The sequence below is a fragment of the Varroa destructor genome, unplaced genomic scaffold, assembly GCF_002443255.2.
Source record: "Varroa destructor unplaced genomic scaffold, Vdes_3.0 BEIS01000007.1, whole genome shotgun sequence".
NCBI classification, from domain to species: Eukaryota; Metazoa; Arthropoda; class Arachnida; order Mesostigmata; family Varroidae; genus Varroa; species Varroa destructor.
In genome coordinates this window covers 35,582,106-35,601,612 of record NW_019211460.1, presented here as the reverse complement: position 1 = coordinate 35,601,612, position 19,507 = coordinate 35,582,106, and the positions used below count along the sequence as shown (strand labels likewise).

The 19,507-nt window shown below is 40.9% G+C and overlaps 1 long non-coding RNA gene across 1 annotated transcript in view; it reads left to right on the top strand.

Moving 5' to 3' along the window:
* The first annotated feature begins 4,029 nt into the window (after positions 1 to 4,029).
* LOC147754644 (uncharacterized) overlaps positions 4,030 to 19,507 on the top strand; it is a 30,317-nt gene continuing 14,839 nt past the window's right edge. The window contains exon 1 of the long non-coding RNA XR_015318082.1: positions 4,030 to 6,907. This is a non-coding gene — a long non-coding RNA (uncharacterized LOC147754644). The remainder of the gene's footprint in view (positions 6,908 to 19,507) is intronic.

The window sequence follows — 19,507 nt, the reverse complement described above, 5'->3', positions numbered from 1 at the left end:
GGACCTCTGGCCTCTTCTAAATTCCTCTGGGGGTCTCTTCCGTTGCTTCGATGCAACGTCGGGTTATTGGCCGGGTCTACAACGCGGAATGATGCATAAAGCGCAGATATATATATACATGCATGTGTATGTACATATCGGCACGCATATGCTCGGCCGCACATAGCAGTCATCCACACCGTCGTTCATACCCCGCCGAAACAAGAAGGAGAAGTGAAAAGGACTGGCCAGTGGAACGTGCCAACATCGCACGTCGTAGCGCCCTTCTTCTACAACGAAGAAGGTTCCCAATGGGCGGGGATATGTAGGAAGAGATTGGCCACAACTCCAGCGCATCACAATGAAATGTACTAAAGAAAACTAGCTTCGGTAATATTATAGGTTGAGGTTTTATGCGACATTGTACTCTGCGGGTGTTTTTACCGTGTCTATTCAGGCCATAGTAATAATCAGCAGAGATGGAGATAGTTGAAAAATGATACGGCAATGATATCGCCCGAATACGAAAGGACAACGCATTGAGTCACCTATCATTCATTCAAGCATGCACATATTATAACTGACCGTATATCGATGGATACATGCACATTTAACAGCGGAGATAAATACGCCATGTTTTTATGTTAGATCTTGAACGCCCCACTACCGTGGCCTTTTGAATTGTTAAAAAGTAAATATGGCGTCGAGTCTAGACTCACTCACTACAGACATTCGCAAGTGAATGGTGTAAAACAAATGGACCTTCATTTAAACAGAACCTAAATTTATCATTGAAGTGAATATATAAGCTCGCTATAAGCCTGTTACTAAATTGTCTGCCCAACTGCAAACTTATGACTTGACCCTTTTGTAAATTTGCTTTTGCCCCTCCATTTATCTTGATATTTGTATCTGATAGAAAAGGAAATAAAGGATAAAGATGGACCTTCCTACCTACGCGACGTCCCTACGAAGCTTGCTTTCCCACATTTCTATTGCATTTTTCCTGTCTATATATACCAGATACCTCTAACTCCTCAACGCCTTCTTAGATCTATGCCTTTGCGGCCATCTTTCCTTCTAATTCATGCGTATTGACTCGTAGACTGTGCTGAGGTACAGCAGCAGCAACAACAACGGTGTGCGCCCTATTTCATTAAACGTACCCCTGCGCCTGCTGCTACGGTGAACTATTGAAATGGTTGAATAAAATCGATTTCTGCCATATCTCACAATCGTCCTATATCGTGTCATGCATATCTGCACTTACGTGACGCATGTTGTCATAACATGCCCATAAAAATATTGCCATTGCGTTGAAACCCTTAGAAACAGCTACGGCTAGACTCGTCTCAACTGAAGTGCTCGATATAAGCTAGGCCGATGGGACAACTAGATGGCAATCATGTAAATTAACATTTACCTATTTAATCTATTTATCATTAATATTTATTGAATATATGATCATTAGGCTTAGGGTATCCATAGATGTACAATGTCGTCCAAACAGAATTCATTCACCTTCTAATAAAAAAAAATGAAAATCCGTAGTAATAATGATGCGGGGATGTTGGCGCACTAAAATAGAATGAGTGTACTACGTATCGGTACGTGCATGCACGTCAAGATCATTAAGGTTCCTGGTTCCTAGCGGCATTACTGATAGATACAAATGAACCATTTGCTTAAGCTAGAACTGCCTCACCGGTGGTTGGGCAACTTGCACATATAATAAAAATCAGCTTTATCAAAGCCCTCGTTGTACGAATGACACCCCCATAGCCATAGAGCGAATACTCTGCAAAGGGTTTAGTGTCTCTGTATCGAATTCTGTTAGTAGTAATCAGCTCGTCCATCTTTCACAAATTGATACATCCTTTTTCTAATTAAAAGAAGTTTTTTTTTTTCAAAAACGTGTCGTTTCAAAATCAAAAACGTGTTTTTGATTAATAATTTAGACGGTTAAAGGCCAACACAGAAGGGTCTGTGCCGATTTTTCTTCGAAAGATTTATTCATCTATTTTTATATCGCAGGCCCCCAAAGGCGCGGTTAAAATTAATCTTTCTTTCTTCTCCTTTACTATCTTTATTAAAAGCAGCGATGTAATCTCTATTGATATTATTTGACGTTCCTAAAAAAAAGTCCACGCCTCTAATGTCAGTCCTTGATCTTTTTCGTTAGAAAGTAACCCCAAAATCTGGGGAAATATCTTTGTTCGGTGCTATAATACTTAAATTGTGTAACAGTAGTAGGCATTCCATCCACTTTCCGCTTTGAGCACAATACCGTTTAATGAATAGGAAAAAAGTTAAAAGATAGTTCGGCCTGCTCGGGCATGTAAAAAGCCTATTCTACCGGCGAACACACAATCCTTATTGAGATTTCAAGGAATGACTTTTTTGGACAAATATGTGTGCCCTAAAGAATTATATATAATTCCTTAGGACATATATATATACTAACATAAAGTAACTTTGTGGTAAGCACTTTCTATTTGCGCCTCCGAAAATCCTAACAGAACTTTTTGCGCATATTCGAATAATGTTAGCGCGCAAATTTTATAGGCTTACTTATGAAACAAATAACGGAATAGCTTTAGGCTCAGTATAATCTTCAGGGCGGGCCATCTAAACTGCGTTGAATTTTGGTGAACACCACAAGCCCTTTGTATCAGCATAAGGCCATTTGTCTTAAAGAAGGAATGACATACTCGTTGCAGCGGAGGACAGCATATAGCTTTTGGAATTGGAACAAAGGTAAGCTACTATCCAATGTCGTCGCGCTAAGCGAAGCGTAAGAAACATCTTGGGTTACCACAAAAGCCGCTGTGCTGTGCTGGAAGCAACAGACGTATACTTAGTTGGGATAAGATCGACGAAACAGAAAAGCAATGTGCCCTTCGGGGTTAATCGATGCCATTCAGAGGTGCTTTTTTGACAATCCCTCTTTCGATCAGGTCGTTAGTGAAAGTGTTCGGTGTAAATAGGCGTACCATGTTTCGAACTATTCACTAAAACCTCAAGTACGCTTTACATTTCATAATCCTCCGTTAGGCCAATAAAAGCTAGAGCTTAGGTCGATGTCGTTACTTATCCCGAAAATGAAGCTTCAATCCTTCGTTGAAGAAAAATTCATTGGCGCAAGAATTAACAATGATGCAGTAAATTTCCGGCCTCTGTTCATGTTCTTTGAAGACAACGTCGTGCCGCTACGTTCCTTCTAAAAAAGTGAGCACATAATTAAAAAAGTCAACCTGTATGTTCTAAACTGTTCCACAACCAAGAATATGTATTACTCAGAAAAGACTATGTCTCTTTTAGAAATACGGTGCTCCCTATTACACGGTTAGTGTACATGTTCTGGAATATGTACATATGACCGTCAAAAGACCTAGGTTGGAATTCACGGGACAGCTATACGTGGTGTATTGCTAAGCGAGAGTTTAGTCAACGTCCACTTGCTCGGTCGCGCCCTTATCGTTCGCAGAACTAAAAGCAAAAAATTTTAAATGAACCTGCAAACGGCGAAAGTTCTGAGTTAAAGTAGTAGTCGCGGTGAATAGTGATTATATGGAACAACATTAGGAATATCGGCCCCTAGCAAATACAGAAAAAATTCCTGATGCAGTTGAAAGAACAATTAATGAGACAAATTTTCAGTTTAGATGCCCCACCTTGTACAATCGAAAGCCTATCGGCTGGATAGGAGACAAATGGTGTGGATGAATTAGGAAGTGAAACCTTCAACCAACCAAATTAGATCTCTAGGCAGACAAGGTCATAGCAGCATTTGAATGTCCTTCCCCTTTTTCTTTTGTTATCGTCCATTTGTTGCTGCTGTCACATAAACTTCTTTCGTGTCCGTTCGTCCAGCTTCGTCCACTGCAGCTCTGTCGTCTTCATCATCATCATCTTTGCCGTCTTGAACACGATTTGTAGGTCGCTGCTGTACTACTGGAAAGCGGTCGTTCAGCACTTGTATAGAAAGGGTCCCGTTGTTGGTCGTCGATCAACAAACAGCAGCCTACAGTTTGTCCTGTTTGTTCACAAGCATCAGCGCTGCATCAGGTGCAACAGCGGTAATGGCAGAATTACTGTGACGGCGGGCTGTGTGGTCGCTCTGATCGCTTCCTGCCTCGCGTCGATGCTGCTTGGATGGTCAGCCAGCCACTTCCTTCCCTCTCAAGACAACCCTCTAAATGTCAACGCTACGTTATTTTTTCTACAAGGCTACCCTTACGAACCCAATCGATGAAGTGGTGCCATAGACGAACGCTACTCCGTCTAACATCTAGCTGCAGCAACAGATGTTATCAGTTCCCAGCGGAGAGTACAAGTAATAGAGACAGAACGAATACAGTTGGCGCTAGCGGTGGTGATAGCTAAACTAGAAGTACGCAGAAGTGGTCGGTGGATAGATGTAGCAGTGGCAGAAGGATGTTTGTAGAATGACCCGCACAAGTATTCTGTTAGTTTGCCATTTACTGTTGAAAATCTAGGGGGTCGGGGGCTGGGCCGGCATCGGCTTAGCCGGCAATGCCACGGGTGAATTCGTTCAGCTTTTTTGAGTGCAAAAAAAAACAGACTTTTCTTCCCCCTAACATTAGCAACCGTCCAGTGGTCCCGTTTTGCTAGATATTTTCGAAAAAAAGAAAACGTTTTTCCTCCTCCTTTCCTATATAGAGGTGCACTACGTCTCTAGACGAAAAGGCGCTCGCGGGTCGCTACATCTGTGCCTGCTTGTAGTCTACATACAGTAGATGTTTACTTGTAGCTAGCAATTGGGACTCGTAACGGCTTTCATTGATTCAATGTTTTAGTGGTCCCTGTTTGTCATATGCACGTTCCATCTTACTCCTTGTTTTCTTTGTATAAGCGCATTCGTGTTTGCATACGTGTAATAGACTATGGAGAGATACACCTCTATTTGAATTATGTACTACAGCTGTATATGTATGCACATCTCTGGCTTCCTGTACTCCAGCTCATCTGTACAGCATTTGTTTACGATTGGACTCTTACGATACTAAAACTAAGCAAACATATTGGCCAACTACACTTGCCGCGGTTTTAAACACTGTTATATATGTACGTTGACACGGCTGCAAAAAAACGTGAGGTGCTAATTTAACTGGAGGGACTAGATTGCAAATCACTACTTCTACCGCCTATCGGTGTTAAGATTAAACATCTTGGAACATTTGCCCTGTGTACAGAGTAGACTCTGTCGCTAGAATGACTGCTAAAGGAAGGTACTCCGTTTTTGGAAATGGTATCGAGAACCATGGTCCCTCGCTGTGGTCAATCGAAGTTAGATGATCTCATTTGATGGCACTATTGGAGGCAGATGGCCGGTAAATAACCCCAGAATTGGGCCTAAAAAAAGATAGACTTCAACCACACAACCGGCGTTAACCACCTTAAGTTTCTTGGATTAACGCACAAACTCGGTGCTTGGCTATCTCATAAACTTCTTGAATACGTCAAAGAATTACGGCTCAGTGTTTCAGCTCAGTATATCGCTGGTATCGAGCGTCACGAGGCCACAATAATCGATTTTCGCGTGGAATTGTTACCATGAAAAGCAGTGTACGCACGGCAGTATGAGTCAGAAATCGGAAAGGCCAATGCCTAGAGTCAAACAGATTTTCGTCCGAAACAGGTATACTTTGCCTTTGGAACTGATAATTTGTTTCGACAAACCAGGCAGTTGGTCTACACATATATTTGGCGCAGTTGCATCGAGACAAGCAGGGTATTCAAGAGAAAAAAACATGAACAAGGTCCAGTCATGCTGCTGCATAATAAGGCGAAGCCATACGTTACAAACGTTGCCAAATCTGCTTATTTGGACATCGAATGGGAAGTTCTGTTAGGTTTTTCGTATTCTTCGAAACTTACCCCGACCGCTCTTCACCTTTGCTGTTCATGGGGTAATCGCTTTCGTGGATTCATCTTCAAGAGGATCAGGAACTAAGAATATGACCTTTTGGCGAAACGACCCACATCATTTAAGGAAAAGATGGCAGAAAATCGTGAACAATGACGAAGGACACATAGCCTAATACCTTATTGTCACAAAAATTAATACTGTGCTCTTTTCTATATAGTAAAAACAACTCGATGAAAGTAGTGGCTTCGCTATTTCAAATGGTGGTATTGTGATCTCTAATTTTACTCGCTAGCTTCTTTTTTGCTACATATATCCAGTGAAGGCCAGAATCGAAATATCTTTGAACGCGCAGTGATGTCTAGGCTCGATGAATCCAATTGTCACTTCACGTTCTACGCGTTTTCAGGCTATGGATTTTTTAAAATATCGACCTGGTATACCGTTTATCTATTACCTAAGCGTCTATCTAACAAGTGGACTCACCACTCAAGACCCTAACATACAACGTCATATGTTTCATCGATACTATTAAAGTGTAGGCGACCAAGGCTTTATCATTATTATATCTGTATCGCAATTAAAACAGCCTTTTCAACGGGATCACATCTGACGATTCTATGTAGTGTGAGAACTTTGTTGGAGTTCAACTGTCGTCGGCGAATAAAGGACGAGGCTATTTTGAAGCAGGCCACATGCACTGGCAATATAAAAGAGGAAAGGAGGAGCATAGATACTTGTTTCTCCATTACGTTGTGGCGTCGTTGGCTAGGAGGAACAGTATCCTGCAAGTGAACACGAGCTTGCTCGTATTGTTTTGTATTCTATGAATGGTCGGTCAGCCGCTGTCCTTATATATATAAAAACGGGCTCGAACCCATTCAGCTCAACAGAGGTGGCTGATACGACTGCATGGTGCTACATATACGACGATAGGCGCTTACGGATATTGCTAAGGGCAGTTCTACCTCCAGCAACCGTCAACTATTATCGAAGACTGCGTTGAACATGCGCGAGATGTCCCCTGAACGAAGCTAAGTGAGAAAAATTACACTGTTTTTAAATAAGGTAGAGTCTGAAACTGTATTAGCTGCGCAGTTATTCTAAAAGACAAACAAATCTTCGTTACTATGATCATGAACAAACATACTTAACTTACTGATATAAAATAGGCCGGAATGAATTATGCAATCGCGCAATGTTTTGAGATTTTACTAGGAGACTACAAGTTTACTTTTCCAAGAACGCTATTGTTCCTGGCTTGTACGACCTCTGTCAATGCAATACTTCAGTCAGCTTTCGTGCATGGCCCAGATAAGTGACAATTCGAACTAAAGAGTATCTATAATAATTACTATTGTTATTACTGATTCCTACGTGTATCGTTATAAAGCTTATAGAGCCCCCGTGGCCATGGACTACATATATAAGTATCTCTAACAATGTTGAGCACGAGCAGCTATTTAATTTAATTATTTAACCGGTTCGTAAATAATAACCGTTTCTATGGATTGCTTTCCTCCTAGGTTTTATTTAGTTATAGTCATCTGTGATAAACCATTGTGACCATTGCTCTACATGGACATCATGAAATATTTGCTCGTGTTGTGGAACTTTACGTTATACGACATGCCGTCCTAATGCACGTATATCAAATGGCATAAAAAGCATTTTCAAAACTTCGTGTTCGTCTTGCACCGAAATCGAGACACTCAGGCCGTACCGGCCTAATATAGGTCAGTAATGTGTCTACAACGAAGGCTATATAGACCGTGATCCCTGTTAACAAGTGATTTATTAAGCCCCAAATTTTTTGGTATTGAAGACAAGTGGGAATCAAGTGAAAGCTGCTATATTTGTAAGCAGCACTTCCATATGAATGAGGACTTATGTGATCTGGACAAAACGGTATCAATAGCCTGAATAGTTGTGGAAAAACGAAGCCTTTCGAAATAATGCGATTAAGCTAAAAATGAGAAAAGGAAAGCAATAGGTTAGTACTTGTACTTTATACAAAAAATAATTTTATACAAATCAGATTAGATACCCGTTTCTCGTATTCTATTTCAGTACACGGATGAACGCACTCTTGCTATCGTTCGCTTGCTTCTCCACATTGTGTACAAAGATAAGGAATAAGCAGACCGAGTGGCACCATTAGCAATTCGTGACCACTGTCAGAATTAGTCCGTCTTGACAGCATATTCCATCAATTTCTGTCGCCTGCCGCAGAAACTGTGTCTAAATATTGACTACGAACAAGGACCGTAATGTCGCCATCGCTCGTCCTTGCTTATTTCCCGACACGAATGCATAAATCATTTAATCAGCTGGAAACTTGTTGCGTCGTCAAATCCGACTGCCAGCGGAGATAAACGAGAATGGAAGACCCAATTCAATTGCTTACCTTCGTTTCCTTTTGTTACCCACTATTCGAACAGGCAAGTAAGATACCATAACGAAGGTACATCGTCGTCGTTTTTCGATGCAGAGCTTTGGCGAGCACACAAAGGCCGCCGGCCATATCCTGCTGCTAATGTTGATGCTCGTGCACTTACTATCTTGTCACCACAGCTTGAGGCAAGATGCGACGAGCGAGACTTTGACGACGTCCAGGGAGAAAAACGCGAGGCAAAAACACGTTCATTTGGCCGACCGATGGAAACACAGGAGAAAAGTGCGTGGTTACAACGAGGTAGAGCCTGGCTATCTAGGTCTTAGCCAACGAAAAGCGGACAAGATTAATAGACGACGACAGCCCTTAAGGATATTGACGGCAAAAACAACTTGCCGGAGCCTTAAGCTACTACCCCTTGAAGTTGCTCCAATCGCGATTGGACTTTCTCTTATCCTTGATATAGCCGGCGAACTCAATAGAGTGTATTATATATAACAAATATCTTATCTCAATTGTTGTTCGTTGAAACAGTGCTATCAGCTACGAGGCGTCATTTCAAAGCGTCTCAAAAATGTCCTAACAGATGTTCAGTCATTCCAGACCCTTAGGTTAGGTTCGATACATCTAAAACTTATGAATCACTACTTCATTTCCACATGCTTACTCTTCCATCCAGTTCTTGAACCCTCTCGTGATAACACCGATTGCACAATAACCTATATGATATAAAGCTGTTAAAGCAAATACAATTACAAAACTTTGTATGAGCCACAAATGCGCAAATTCAAACGCCACTTATCTTCGGGAGAAATGGGGTTTCGTGTGCATCTTTTGACCAGTAAAAATTTTAATTTAAAACGATATAGTAGTATATCTGGTTGCAAAAAGGCACGAGTCGTTACCAACGTCCCTAAAAAATACCTTTCGTCCTTTAGAGAGCTCTCTGTATTAATAAGTGAGAACGGCGTAGCCTCCAGCGCCCAGCCTCGAATACCTAAGATAATTAGGTTTTTCAACCCCAGCTTTCTTTCGTTTTTAATACCAGGGATTCCTTAACCACTCAGTTTGTTGAAGTATTGATGCATACCGCCGTTTAGAGGTATGTTTTACAACGGTACCGAGGATAAAACTAGGACTCACTGTGGAATATGTGCGGGCAGTCTCCATATATATATAAGATCTTTAGATCAAAGGTTCTATTGATACGGATTAATATATCATTACATTAGCTTCGGTATGTGGACTACTTACTAGACAGCCTGAGGCTTAATCTGTAAACTGAGTAAAAAACATGTTTATATATATATATATATATATATATATATATATATATATATATATAGGTAGCTACTATTACTACAAATACCTGTAAGTTGGGAATATTTTTTTGCCTGAAACTTAAAAGATATTTGCATCTTCATGGCTAGGTTTTCGAAGCTTCATGAACCGAATTATCAGTGGTATTTCACTCAGAGCACTAAACGTTAAAACCAGAAGTTAAAGAAAGTTGGTGCGAGCTTTTTAAGCATATATACAACTTGGCCACAGGTACTTGGTAGGTCTTAAAGTCTTTTGTTTTTAAATTTAGAATTTATTAGTGTAGTTCTTAGGTAGTTACCTTTTTTTTAGAGAAATCGATTTTGTGTTAGCTTCGTTCTCCATAGCCCAAGATGAATTTTTCTAACTTCAGGTCTTTGAACATATATATAACACGTGAAAGCAATGGTAGAATTAAACTATCATTCCCTAAAATTCTAAGAATGCAGTAACGTCAACCAAAAACTTAAACCTGAAGGCTAAACCTGGTCCGTGGACTGTGTAGATAATTTTGTACATAACTCCATTAAATTTTTAATTAAATTAAAATATATAATTTTTAAAATGAGATATTTTTCAAAATTGTGTAATAGCATTGCAAAGTGTGGAAAGTCCTCATGTCACTTTAACGTGTAACGATTTATTATAATAATTTTTTATTTTACTTTCGACCTCAGTCTTTAATAACAGCAGATTTCAGTCAATACTCTATTCGCGTTGAGGATGACATGCTGGAGATGTTGATACATCGGGCAGTAAGGGTGGCCGCGTTCAATCCTCATTGCTTTATTTGCGGCGTAAGCTTTACACTTTTATGCTACTACTCGGCCATGTAACTGATCGTTTAGACTGAGCTTTATGGTATCATCTAACAACGCCGGTACTAGAAGTTTACTCCCAGATAGAATCAGAAAGGAATAATTATAGAGGTTTCTCATTTAAGACAAAAAAGCAGGAAACAATAAACTATTCCAGGATTTATTTATTGGAGTCTTAGAGAACTTCCATGTTTGCTTTGTAAACAAATTGATTTATATATATATATATATCATAACATATTTGACCAGCACCATAATAGCTGGTACAAGGCATCGAACTGATATCGTGGCTATTTAAAGTTCGAGACGGTTATGAAGGCCAATCATTTGCCTTTTTTGGCTATTTAAAAATGTCTGCTTCGCAAAAAGTAAATAAACTATCGCCGGTTGTTTGTTTCGGTGCTAATGAAGTGCTGTGCTTGTGTGTTTCAAAATGCTTTTGTTCTGTTAAAATGTTTGGGTTGATTTGTTTCTTCCGAAGATATGCTGTCGCCACGTTCTTCAGTGAGGAGAATTTAGCTATGAGTTCAAATACGAGTGGTAAGTAGATGATCCAAACGGCAAAAAGATTGATTTTCATATTGTCGCATTTGCTCGTCACCAAGTCTAAGAGTCTCCGAAGTGACTTACAATTTAAACGAGAACTCTATAGTTGAAAGGGTTGGTGATTCGCTAAGTAAACAATTGCATCAACTAGCAGCTTGAAGCATTTTGAAGGAAAAATTGACAGAAGACTCGAAAGGGAAGAATTCTGTTAGGTCCTAGGATAAGCCGCTTCTGAAGCCTTAACTATAGGGTGATCGGTATACGTGACTCGCTCCGTAATACTGCAGTAACTTTTCAACTTTGGCACAAACTAAATGGAATAGGCGTTGAAAACTTTTGTTGTAAGGTAAATTTAAAGTAAGAATTTGTTTACCAGAGAGCGCAGTAAAAACGCCTTAATGTAAGAAGATGTTTTCGAGTAATATTTCAGAAGAACCGCAGGAATTTAGCGTCTAATATACACGACTTGATTATGACCATGATGTCGCTTTGTTCAGAAAAATCCAGGTAAAAACTTCAGCTTGTTTTAGATAGATGAAAAACACCTCGAGGTTTCGACTATTTTGCTGTGGAAACTTCTCAACTGGAAACTTCTGGAAGGGAATCTCATTCGATTTAGTTATTCAAGGTTTCAAGCTTTTGTCCTCGTCTAAAAATTATTCGTTGTCTCCCTGTTAAGCACTACGATAATACAACTGGGAGATGATTTCATTCACCTTTTGCGGGGCGCCTGCGACTCTAAGCTGGCCTCGCATTAGAAGAGCGATTCTGTCTGAGAACAATAGAAAAACTGCTAGCAACAGCTATTAACGATCAATCGGATGGCCATAGGTATATATGATTGCATTTAACAGAAATTGCATCTTGGCGTATAGGACATTCTGGGCCCGGATGCTCTGCTTGATAGATATACTGCCGTTTTAGTTTTTTCAAACATTCCGTCGTAATATTGCTTACGTATAAATTCCTCATATTCCAATATTGGCACACATTGTGTTGGATGTTTACTTGGTGGCCATATATACTTAAGAAAAGGAGACTTACAACACGTATTTCTACAGCAGAAGTGACGATGACACCTGGCAGAAAAAATGATACCTGCTTGCGAGCGCTATTGAAAATCACGGGTTGAATGAAAGTTCGATGATGCCGTTACGCAGCTTAATTAAAAGTCCTCCTCTATGACTTACCTCTTCACCACCTTCCGCAGGGAATCACGTACTGAACAAGATCGGTACGGGTGGCTTTGTTTGGCCTCTAAGTTTGCCACATTCACTTGAAGCGCTCCGATCCCCTGATGGTGTAATCAAGGTTCATGAACAGCACCCTAAGGGGATGCCGCTATGGCTAGTGATTACAAACCAACCGCTTCGTTATAAATTGATATTGTTTTAAAAACAGTTTGGTCAATATCCAGTTGTTGGCGAGGTTGTTTACGACGAAAAATGCTTCCTTCGGCTTGTCCTTAATGCGACATTAACAACTTCCAGAATCGTCAGCGAGGCGCGCTAGGCATTGCACAAATATACGAGCTTCGAGGGCCTTGCAATATCTAACGAGCGCAGCTTAATCAGTAACTGTGGAAGAAGTAGCCCCAATCTCTCCATAAGGAAGCGTTTTTCTTCTGGATGAAAACACAAAAACTTTCCCCTGACACCTCAGACAAGCACGATGTATCGGAGGCCATCTTCCTGGCTCATACAGTTGTGTGCTCGTACAGCTTCGTCTTAAGCCGTGCCCACGACTCTGATAGTTGATACCGAACATTAACGTAGATCACGCCTAACTTGTAGTCGGAGATTCGATCCACTGCCACCAGAGCGTTGCGAATAGCAATACTGCTACTATCAAATCCCTTTTGACCTAAAGCGGCCCCTTGTGTACGGGTTTGCGTCGCATTTAACTACGAGTTCGTGGCACGCACGTGGGAATACACACAACAAGACCTGTATGTTCTTTTGGTTCAGGATCATTTTTTTTACAAAAAATTAGAAGCAACTCCCATGCAGCTGAGTATCGAATATGCGAGAACGTATGATAAATACGATCTATATGGCTTTAAGAGAGCCCACTTTATTGCCTCACTTATTACAGACCCTGTCCTGGGTTGAGCTCAAATACGCATGTAACAAGTCCTGCTGATGTTGTGCACTAGTCGGCACTTAACACTAGATAAATAGTACATTTTTTTTTATTGGACATGATAAGATATTGCCTGTGTTCAGCAACTATGATTTTCCTCTCAACTTTAAAATGTAATCGCTATGATATAACAACAGTCGGTGGTTATTATATGGTCATATGATAAAGTAGTTATACCAAAAAGCTGCTTTGAGCCTTGATATGTTTCCTCAGAGTAGTGAATATATCCGACACATAATTAGTGCATCAAAACAGGCCATTACATATACTTCTTTCCATATCTACTTATACACGCCTAATCGCAGGCTTGTCACTAATAATAGTAATTAATACAAGAGTATCTGCAAAATCCTAATATATGAGTTCTGATACTTAGCATGTTCATCTAAGCTAGTCCTGGCTGTTTTGAATACCTGGAACCTTAATAGAAAGAGTTAAAGGAGCGAATTTCTGTCAAATGGTGACACGTTTTGAAAAGGGTAAAGTTCACACTGAAAGCTCCATTTGCGTGATAACAGGGTGTCTTTTAAGATTACAGAAATCTTTCTAAATACGTAACTAGGCGCTTTCTTGTTTTTGGTTAAAAAAAAATAGACATCGCTCGCATGATGGCACGCAAAACAGATCTAAGATTATTCACTATATTATAAAAAAAAACCGAAGGCCTCAAAAATTAATATTTATAGAAGGTCTACTCTGGTTCTAGACAAAACACTTGCTTCGCGCATCCTTGGCTATGACATGCGTATATAGCTTGTTTGAAGGCCGTCGCTACTCGCTTTGTTTACACCTGAACAACTCGGTATTAATTTTCTAACTACTGTGCTATACTAGGTTGCTATACTCAATACTGCTTTTAGGAATAATATATTTCGGAATAAATGTTCCTCTTTTAGGGTATTTCAGTGACACTTCAGAACCAAAGGAAAAGCAACGTGCTTACATATTAATAAAAGTTCATGGTGTTCAGTTGGGGCTTGGATAAATTATGTGTACACTTCGTATACCCTATTGAGTGTCACAGACCACAACTTACTGTAGTTTATTGTGTAGGGCTTACGATGGCTGAGATGTCGAGCCTTTATACTGATCAGATGGAACTCAAGCATTGTAAAACGTCAAAAAAGAACGCGCGCTGTCTTTACCATTCATCGTATCGGATTCAGCCATAATTATTTCAATATAATCAATTTCAATTTAAATCAGTACCTCTGCGAGGTAAACTCGCAATCTTTAGCTGTACAAGTTACGAATGCAATGGAATAATCCCCATGGAAAATCTTTGGGGGCTTCTTTGAATCTACTCGAATCGGCTTGTCATTGTATGACTGAATTCAAGGCAAAGTCACTTTTGAAGGATCACATCCGAAGACAGGATCTCATGCCCTTACAGGCTGTAGGTTCCTTTCCGCCTCTTTTGCTCGCCATCAGTCTTTCTTAGTAGCTGCCGGAGCGGCTACTGATTGCCTGCCATGGTCACTCTAGTGGAGAGGTTGCGCGATGCCGAGCAGTGGAACTGCGGGGCCATCGTTGTATCGGTCGAGGCGATCTCCCGTATGTTCATGGCATCCGGTTTTGGTTCCCGTTCGTATCTTAAGGCTCGCTGTTTGTCTCCCTTCCTTGCGTAGCTTTGTTTACAGATGAAATGTGCTTTGCCTTTGTCCTTTGTTGTAAAGTGAATGGTTACATTCGCGACGACCAGGTCTGCAATTAGTCTTGATAATCAAATTTGTTTGGCAGCAGACTACGACGACAGTTCTGCGATGCTATGCTGTGACCGGCAAGGAAACGAAGGAAGTCCAAGACGTAGCCCGCCGCTACTCAGCGGCAGGACGGCCCACCAGATGATGGATCCGCCCTCTGCCCCTCGTGCATACCAATGTATAATAATAACAATAATAATAGAAGCGTAGGAGAAAGAGGCTGGTGCAAGAAGTTTATCGCCACCGTCGATTGCTGCTCACAGCGGTAACGACCACGGCACTTTTAGGACCCTTTCATGAAGCACCGTCAGTTAAAATAGAAAAAGTGTGCTGCTTTGCTCGAAGCAATTGCCGTATGCTATAGTTGCTTTCGTACTTAGTTTCCTCCGTTACTACGTAGGCTTTGAATAAATACAACTAACTAATATTTATCATCCGCGAACCATGCAGTATAGCCGGGCTTTGTTTCAGTATATTGTCATTCGCCATACAAACTTTTCATTCCCATACAGTGTTTTACGCTGGATAATCGTAAATAAAAGCCTAATTTTTTTTGTCTAACTCAGACATGGTGCTCGTCTAGGAATTGTGACGAGAGATAGAATTAATCCTGCTTTTGCAACTTGGCAATAATCTGATACTGGATCGAGGATAGAATTTAAATAACATCATTCCAGCCGAAGGTTCTGCTAATGAGATTTGTTTTTTAATTACGTAAGTCGCCTGGTATATAATATGATGACATTAGCAATAGTCAACAATATCAGGTATGGCAGTAGCAGTCCTCATGATAGCTTACTGGGTAGTGTATTGGCCTGCTAACCTTAGGGACACGTTGTGGTCCAGGTTTATACCGAAGCATAGACATACTTTGTTTCGTGCTGGGGTCGAGTCGCCTAATGGAATCAGAAAAGTCCGACTTCGACAGTTTCGCTATTTATGATGAGTAACAAAAGAAAGAAAAAGAGAATACATCAAATTAATACTAAAGATATATCTGCTCAACTTATTTTAACGTGGCAGCTCGTAGGAGCCCCCAGTTCCGACAGTTATCTAAATACATCCTAATAGAATGTTTATCAGATGCTGTGGTCAGGTCCTCTATATCCATTAATTACTCAAACATTCTAAATTTAATTTTCCTTTCGAACAGCATCGTATGGAGTTTTTTTTATTCAAAAGCCGCTCTTTGCAAACTCTAAAATGTATTAACTCCTTCCTATCAATTCCACACAATTGTCGCGAAAAGACGCGCTGCTTTGAGTTGGCGAAAAGTCCTAAGCAGATGTGATGGCGTGGCCAGGATGGGTTTCCCATGAGCTCATAATGTCACAAAGCGTCTTTTCCCTGTAGGATTGCTTGCCCATTACTCTATCACAGAAATCTCGTCGTTCCCTCGCGATGACCGACAACCCATCGGAAAAACTTTTCATATGAAAGCGCTCCTGCTTCTAGAGCTCATCCTGGACTAACAGAGGGAGCCATTGGCTCATTGACTGCTCCGAAGGCAAGAGGCGGCGAGAAAGAGAGCCATCACCCGACTGACGCCGGCGCGGAACGAACATTTCATCGTGATGTCGCCGCCATCATGGGGTGGATTTTTCATTTTAACAGCCATCAGTCGTCGAATAATGGGCCGTTTGCCCATTCTTCTCTCTGCACGATGGAGTTCGTGGACAGCAAAGCGAACGTGTTCGTTCACGAGCAGGTTCACATGTCACTCTTTGTTCCCACATGTCAGCCCAGTCCAGCCCAAAGTGATTCGCCCAGTCAATCCCCAGGCGGAATGGACTAAGACTTCCCAAACGACCCGTCTTCCACGGTTGGTTGCCAGCACACGAGGCGAGGTGGTTTAGTACGTCAGCCATTTTTGCAAAACATTTTTCGCTTAATCTTTAAAACAAATGTAACAGAGTGGAAACAGCAGACGATTTTAGCAATTCGTTGGTATTTTTGTCATTTTTAAAGAATGAGAAGTGCCGTCGGATAGTAAAATTTACAAGATACAAATGAAAACGTTTGCCGAGATCATTTATGATCGAAGTAGTTACTACGCAGCTGAGAGCTGCCAAATATTAACACATTCTGTGTAGTCAAACGTTTCGATTAGGATCGAGACATAATAGGTTGTATCGAAATAGGAACTCATGTCACCTTGCCAACGGTTAAAATGTTTTGCCGTTAGGAGCATTTCGAAACGTTTAATCCATTTAAACAGGTAACACGTCACCTACTTCTATTGGAATAAGCACGGTATAACACAACTACAGAATAAACTTTGTACTATATACTCACATAAATGTTTTCTAGCGGTATAAATACAGGAAGCTGTTGTATTTTCCAATCAAATTTTTCTGTGTCAAGTAGAGCAATTTTTTCTTTTCCTAATGTCGGCTCCCATTGTATATTTCCAGCAGTAGCCAGTCTCTAGCCATCAGTAGTTTTCTCATCATCCCGTTTACCAGACTCCATAAGCAGAAACAAGCATGCTTGCTCCATCCCACACATAAAAAGCCCATACCATACGATGAACGCAGTGCAACTAACGCCGTTGTAAATGAGGCACCGCCAAAAGCCAACGGAACAGTCATTTTCTAATAAACAGATATAGCAAGGATCTTAGGAAAGGTTCGGAGAGTCTCCTAAGGCGGGCATGCTACGTTTGACATGACGATGCGGCAGATCCGTCGGCCTCGCCGTCAGTCCAGCTCTATAGTTGATCAGCTGTCATTGGTATTGAATATCAACATTTCCTCTAATAGCAATAGAAGAACTTCGTCTTGTATTGTATAACGTTAAGTTAGGATTGGCCATCGTAATAATATCTAGCATATAAATATTGCTAAAAAATGAAAATGCTAACAAAGAAAAATCCTTAGCTTTTTCTTTTACGGCAATAGGCATGCCAGCGAACATTTGTAACCTTATTTTAGGTTAGCTACGCCAGAAATATCAGTAACTATATGTGCAGTAAACGCAGAGTCGTTGAGATCCGAGAATTGCTGACCGGTGTGTGCTGAACATTCCGGTTTATAAAATGATCATGTTGTAAGTGTGTTAATAATCAAACTTTCTTCAGGCAGAAATGATGAATTTTACCTGCGGTGAATTTCCGCTAACACAAAAAGCAGGCAAACTTTTTTGTAAATTAGGTAAAGCGGAATGTAAAGGTATAGCGAAACCCGCCTCCTTCCAGAAGTCAAACGAAAAAAAAAATGCCGTACTGACGTGCACAGACTGACCAATGCGTTTTCGGTATTTTCTACAGCAAATAAAATACACGATGAGCTCTGCGTATAGAAGAGGAAGTTTCCGAAGTACCAATTGGAACTTAGTTCGCGCGCCAACTTAGGCACAGTAGCTCAATCAATCGTCAGTCGTGGAGATCTAATTCCAAAAAACAAGCGTTCACGTACACTAGTATATATAAGCAACTGCTTCACAGGCTTTCGGTCTACTTTCATATAACCGTAAACATCTATTTCTTTATAAATTTGAAAATCTTACATTTGTTCCGTTACAACTTGGCCACCGTTATCCAGAGTACCAATACAGCGGCCGGTATTCCCTAGCGCCCAAGAGACCTCACGTTTCACTGTATAGGTTTTTTTCAAGATCCTAATGACGTATATTGGACCTGATTTCATTGTTCACAAAGTCGATTAACAGATCGCGCGGCCTATGGTCTTCGATATGACACGAAGGCCATCTTGTCGCCGCGCTGCTACTTGCAATGATAGCAGCCCTTAAAAACAGTCGATACGGCGCTCGTCTTGATAACTGTACTTAATGCGATCCATACCAAGGTCGTACTTACTAATTCAATGTCAATTTACGAGATATCTATTTCGATGAATTGGATAGCTGACGAGGCCGTCCGAGAAGGTTTAATGTTTAGCGAATCAAAACGATTTGACTATATATGGCCCTGTTCTCCACAGCGTCTGTATAACTTCAGGCGATCTGGATTAAGGCTATGAAACTGGGTTGGCTCAAGCCGAGGTTTACCAACCGTCTTTGCGACTTCTTGGACACTGGATAGAACAGCAACATAATAGTAATCGAGTCCCAGTTCATCCAGGGAAGCTCACTGGGCCTTGATGAAGGCTTCAAAGGTCTCCTTTTTTGCCTACATTCATCCGAACGATTGTCCTAGAAGGAAGCGTTTATTTCAATTCTGCTTAAGAATGGCCCAACTGTCCTCTTGAGGCACGGTCATTAGATCATACCACATTAAGACGACCCCACGTAGATTTTGTACCATCCGCCACATAGCCTAATATCGTGGCTATTGTTCTTTCCGTACCTAAACGCATCAGCCCTTCCAACCATATATAGTAGTCAGGAAGGAAAAAACAAAAGGTTCGGCTTCTTGAATTTGCTGCGACCTTTTGATGAACAACGGCCGATTAGATAGTCCATTATCATCTCTTAGCCTTACCGTTGCCATAAAAATGGAGCGGATTGGGCTAACTTTCGTCGGCCATCAGGAACGAGTATTTTAGACCCACTTGCTCTGCGCTTATGCAGCCGAACATGTGTATTCGCCTTTACTCTCTTTAATCTTCTCGCATCTTTTAACTACTTTATTCATCCCTTTGTACGGAAGAATATTTACCTATATAGTGTTGAAGAGTTCATTCAGAAACGCTTTGAGGCGCTTCTTACGGTCAAGTGTGTGATTACTGAGTTCATCCACTCGTAACTGGAAAGA